The sequence below is a fragment of the Melospiza melodia genome, chromosome W, assembly GCF_035770615.1.
Source record: "Melospiza melodia melodia isolate bMelMel2 chromosome W, bMelMel2.pri, whole genome shotgun sequence".
NCBI classification, from domain to species: domain Eukaryota; kingdom Metazoa; phylum Chordata; class Aves; order Passeriformes; family Passerellidae; genus Melospiza; species Melospiza melodia.
In genome coordinates this window covers 21,059,380-21,065,553 of record NC_086225.1, presented here as the reverse complement: position 1 = coordinate 21,065,553, position 6,174 = coordinate 21,059,380, and positions in this window count along the sequence as shown.

The following is a 6,174-nucleotide window of genomic DNA, read 5'->3' as shown; positions in this document are numbered from 1 at the left end:
AGCAATTTACTAGAAAAAGAAGAAAACAAAGGCAACTATGTGCTTTTGTGAGGTGTTTTAACAGAAGCAAGAGCCTCTTGCCCCTAGCTCGGGTTTTCTCTGTAAAGAGCTTTGTTATTTTGCCTTTTATTAAAACTTTTCTGTTTCCAACACTGCCACAGAAGCCATCCTGCTGATTTTATGCCATCTGAGGTGGCTGAGCTATCTCAGGTGTGATATAGATCTCCAAGAGCTTATAAGACCTGGCTCAAGGAGATCATTATATCAGTCAGGTTGTATTCTGACTCTGTCAGTGTTGTTTTGTATTACTGCATTGTTTGTTTGTTTGTTTTAATTTTCTTCCCTAATAAAGAACTGTCATTCCTGCTCCCACATCTTTGCCGGAGAGGCCCTTAATTTCAAAATTATAACAATTCGGAGGGAGGGGGTTTACATTCTCCATTTCAGGGGAGGCTCCTGCCTTCCTTAGCAGACACCTGTCTTTTCAAACCAATGTATATATAGAGGCTCATATGCTTTATTCTCTTATCTACACATAAAATGAACCTAGCTGAAATCTAATACAGTAAAAGAATAAATGCTAAACAATACTGAGTGTGTCCACATTTGTATATGATGGAAGGGAAAAGGTGGAAGAATTGAAGGTGAAAAGAAAGAAACAGAAAGTGAGTTTATTGGCAACAGTGTCGGCAAAAATGTTTCAGGATAGGAGCAGAGGATTTGTAAGTAAGAGCACACAGGGAAGATTTCTAATAGCTGAGGACTCAGCCGTGTGCCTTTTGGGAAGGGATCTGTTTCAGGCTTTGGATGTAGAAATAAGGTTGGCATCAGAAGGAATAGATTTAGACATTATGATAATTAATATGATAAAAGAAAAACTGAAAGAAGTTATAACCAGAAATGCTTTTGGAATTCCCTCAAAATTGAAGAAAGACCCAAAGTTACTGTAGAGCTAGACAAGCAGAGATTTGGGTCTATTGCAGTCAGCATAACTAGTGCAGATAAAAACCAAGGGAGGTGTTCCACCTGCAGTAAAGCAGTATCCTATCCCCAGGGAAGCACGTCCAAGTATTCAAAACCTAATTGATGTGGTTTTAAGAAACAGTATTCTAAGTGAATGTGAATCCCCTTATAATACCCCATTATCAGTTACCACAACCAGAATCGATAAAGAGGGTCATACAGGATATAGATTTATACAGGACCTAAGAAAAATTCATGAGCATGTGCTAGTGCCACTTCCAGTGGTACCAGATCCATCAACCCTTTTATTACAAATTCCATACTGGGAAAGGGTATTTGTGGTCATATATTTAACTGCTGCATTTTTTAGTATTCCATTGGAAGAAGAAAGCCAGCTACTGGTTGCTTTCACTTGGAAGGGAAACAGGTAACTTGGACAAGGTTGCCTCAAGGCTTTGAGGGAGCACCAACTATGTTTTCACAAATATCAAAAACAGATTTGGAAGATGTAAAACTACCCAGAGATTCAGTGTTAGTACAGTATGTGAATGATTTATCGATAGTAATTCAAAAGATAAGTGTACATTATATGCCAGTTATGTACAGAATTGTCTGAGAAAGGACACTGCATTTCTATCTAAATTACAGCTGTGTCAAACAGAAGTATTTGGGATTCATCCTAAGAGAAGGGCAGAAGTTAATAGATCCAGATCAAGAATTAAAGTGTTCATAAATTTACCCCAGCCAGTGACAAAAAAGCAGTTAAGGATTTTATTTAGGACAAGTAGGATTCTGCAGACCGTGGTTTCTGGGGCAGGGAGAGTTAATTAAACCCTTAACTGAAGCCACAAATTAGAAAGAATTGGAACCTTTGACATGGGGCCCAGAAAGAAAGCAAGCATTTGAAACTGTAAGGAAAGCTTTAAACTGCACTGGCATTAAATTTGCCAGACCATATTAAGCCTTTTTATTTGCATAGGCATGACAGAAAGGGAGTAGCTAGTGGAATAAATACACAGCAACTCGGACCAGATCAGAGGACTGTAGCATATTATTCAGCTAAGTTAGATCCTGTTGTATCTGGTACTCCTCAGTGTACTAGGGCTATAGTCACAGCAGCTGAGATGGTAGAAAAGAGCCGTTCTTGGATTTTAGGACATCAGCTGTACGTACTCGTGCCATACGAGGTGGAAATATTGTTGAATTAATATGCAACTCAGGCCCTATCACCACAAAGAACTCACATGTGTGAGCTTATTTTGCTGATGGCAGGCAATATAATTTTGAGGTGTTGTAATCCCTTGAATCCTGCTACGCTCTTGGCATTGCCAGAAGATGGTACTCCACACTATGATTGTAAAAGAGTCATTATGACACCTAGCAAACCATGGAAGGATTTAAAAGATGAACCTATGTTAAACCTTGATTTAACCCTGTATGTGGATGGATCTTCATATTACCAGGATGGAAAGCACGTGATGGGATATGTAGTTGTGGATGACAAAGGTGTAAGAGTCTCCAAAGCCATGCTAGCAGAAATAAGTGCACAAGATGCAGAACTGATAGCACTTATACAAACAACGAAACAAGGTAAAAACTGGTGAGTGAATATTTATACTGATGCACTATATGCTTTTGGAGTGTGTCATACTGTAGGGATGCTATGGCAGGAGAGAGAATTTCTAACTACAGCAGGAAAAGAAGTAGCAAATGGAAAAGAGATAAGGAAACGGCTAGAGGCTATACATTTGCCAGAGCAAATATCAGTGATACACTGTGCAGCCCATACCCCAAAGAAATGCCTTGGTCAATGCCACAGCAAAAGCAGCAGCCAGACAGCAGGTACTGCTTTTTATGCTTGTGACTCCAAATCTGGAAGGACTGAACTAACCAGGTATAACTGAATTATCTAAAGAGGTATGACTGGAGGAGAAAAGAAACTGGGAAAAGTGAGAAGCTGTCCAAGACAGACGGATTGTGGACAATAGGAGGAAAGTCTGTTTTACTGAAAAAAGTATTTATTGGTCATTGTTAGATGGTTCCACAATGAATCTCACAGCAGTGCTGAAAACATCACAAACCAAGTGCCATGAATGTGGGCAGCACTGGGAATTTATGCTACTGCAAAAAGGATTGTGGGAGGATGCAAAACTTGTCTGCATTCAATTGTTACCAAGATCCCTGAGCATACATAAGGGTGTACAATCCCCAGCATATTTTCCTTTACAGTACATGATTATGCAGACATGCCATCATCATTAGCATATAAGCATTTGTTGGTGATAGTGGAGCAATTATTGGGGTGGGTGGAAGCTTTTCCTACCCAAAAAGAAGATTCAGGAACCATAGTAAAAATTTTACTGAAGGAAATAATTCCTAGATATGGAGTACCAGAAATAACAGATTCAGATAGAGTCTAACATTTTGGAGCAGCTATACACATTCAAATACTTAAAGCATTAGGAATTTTACAACAATTATATACTCCATAACAATCCAAATCATCAGGGAAAATAGAGAGGATGAATAGGACAATCAAAGAAAACTTAGCCAAAGTATGCATGCACACAGGATTAAAAGGGCCAGCCAGAGGCTCTAAATCTAGTTTTATGGAACATAAGAAATGCACTCGAGCAACCCATAGGACTATGTCTGTCAGAAATATTGTTTGGAAGACATTTGGCAGTGCCTGGAACTTATATCCTGGCAAGGACCAGCCTATTAGATGGAGATGAATGAGTGACGTGATAGATATTGTATGTGGAACAAATTTTTGAAACTTACAGGTGACAAGCTTATTGTATTCAACCTGGAGATCAAGTATGGGCAAAAAATTATCAGAAAAAGAATAAATTTGAACTGAAATGGGAAGGTCCTTAGACTGTATTCCTGTGTACTTATTATGCAATAAAGTTGCATGAAAAGATTCCTGGATTCATCATTCACTTGTAAGAAGGCTGGTCACTGACAGCCACAGAAATTGCTAACTTCATGTTGCATCCCATTATAGTCTTGTTGGGTTTGATTTTATGTCTATCATGTACATTAGTATTATATATGAAAATATTGAAAATTAATAGGTACTTTGAGAAATTCTAGGAGCTTTGTCTAAAATACTAGCAGGCATGCTGAATAAAACCAAGGGGGGATTGTTGGGGATTAAAATAAGTTTACTTATAGAATATTAGAAATTATTGTGTAGGTTTAAGTTTAACTGTAACTTGCTCACAGCTAACCATGAGTGGGCTCTGCTCAAAACTTGGCATAGGTAAACTTTAAATGAACTCTATTCCTTAGCATGAATGGCTAAGCAGGGGAGGAAATAGAGAAAGACTGGATACCTTCATTTAAGGGGTTGAGACCCTGGTACTAAGAAGACAGTGCAAAGGCTGGCCCAAACTGGAAGATAAGAGAAGATAATGGCCTGCTCACATGGACATAGAGAAAGAATCCAATGAGGTGTAGAAGATCCCAGACCATAAATCATCATTGGACCAAGGGGTGCATGCAGTGCACGTGAAGATCAGATGCACAGACTGTAAGAGTATAAAGGCCCAAGGATTTCTTTGTTCAGAGTCCCTCTCTGGAGGCACCCAGCTCAAGCTACAATAAACTGACTCTGCCTCAGAACCCAGGGTCTGAACACTTTGTTAACAAATAGTATAACTCATTTTTCTTTGTAAATTCTTACCTTTACACTAGGCTAGGTGGAAACAGGCTATTTCATTTAAAAGGTATGCTCTATTAGGTGAGGCTGAAGCTGGTAGCTCAGTACAGGCAAAGCTACCACAGTGCCAGGTCAAAAAAGTAGCAAGACTAAGTGAGAGTGTATTTCAAATAAGCACACTTGCACACAATGTGTGCATACAAAGCCAGCCACACAGAACAATACAGAAAAATACAGTAGCAGTCTCACAAACAGCACTAATGGCCTGTTCCTCTCTCTAGCTGATCAGGATGAAAGCTCATTGATGGAAAATACATACATATGAACAATAAGAATCCCTCCAGTAGCTAGCCAATGTCCTGGGGTGACCTTATGATGCTGAATTGTATCCCCATTTGTCTGTTTAGCCCAGAAATAAGGTTTGTGCCTTTAATATTAGATCTGAGAGCGAAGGGGGAGGGGATAAGGTAAAGTGGTGGAATATTTTTCCCGGCTGTATTCAAAAACAAGGAGATAAGAACTTCAGTTCTCTCTCTCGGTGCATGTTGTCTGCAGCACGGACAGCAGGAGAGAGCTCTCCATTGCTTTTAGCTAGTTTTTTTAGCTAGCTGAAGGAGGCAGAGAAGTTCCTTAGACTGTAGCTCCACAACATTTGCAGTACATTGATAACATCACTGTGTGAGGGAACACGGCAGCAAAAAATATTTGGAAAAAAAGAGAAAATCAACCAAATTCTCCTAAAAGCTGGTTTCGCCATCAAAAAGATTAAAGGACTTGCTCAAAAGATCCAGTTCCCAAGAGTGAAGTGGCAAGATAGATGATGTCAAATTCCCACTGATGTCATCAACAAAATCACGTCTCCACCAACCAACAAAAAAGAAACACAAGCTTTCCTAAGTGCCATAGGCTTTTAGAAAATCCATATTCCTGAATACAGCCAAATTGTGAGTCCTCTTTACCTAGTTACCTGCAAATAAACCACTTTCCAGTGGGGCCCTGAACAGCAAGCCTTGGCCCAAATTAAACAAAAGATCACTCATGCGGTAGCCCTTAGTCCAATCAGGACAGGACCAAATGTAAAGCCCAGAAATAAGTTTTGTGCCTTTAAAATTAGATTAGAGAGTGTAGCATTCACATTCTCTGAAAAAAATCCCTTTGCCCATGCTCTTTCTCCTGGGAAGCTGAGAAGCCTCAGAGAAAAGGAAAAAAATTCTTATCTCATTTGCTTCTCCTGTGTTGTGCTCACATGTGGAATGTGTTTGGAGATTGTTTGCCCACAGGTGATTGTTTCATTGGATTCTGGTGTGAGTTGTTTTGTCTCATTGGCCAATCCATGCCAAGCTGTGTCAGGACTCTGAAAAGAGTCACGAGTTTTCATTATTATCTTTTTAGCATTGAGTAAGCATCCTTTCTGTATTCTATAGCATAGCATAGTATTCTTTAATATAATATAGTATCATAAAGTAATAAATTAGCCTTCTGAGAACATGGAGTCAGATTCATCATTCCTGCCTTTGTCGGGACGTTCCTAGCAAATACAATAC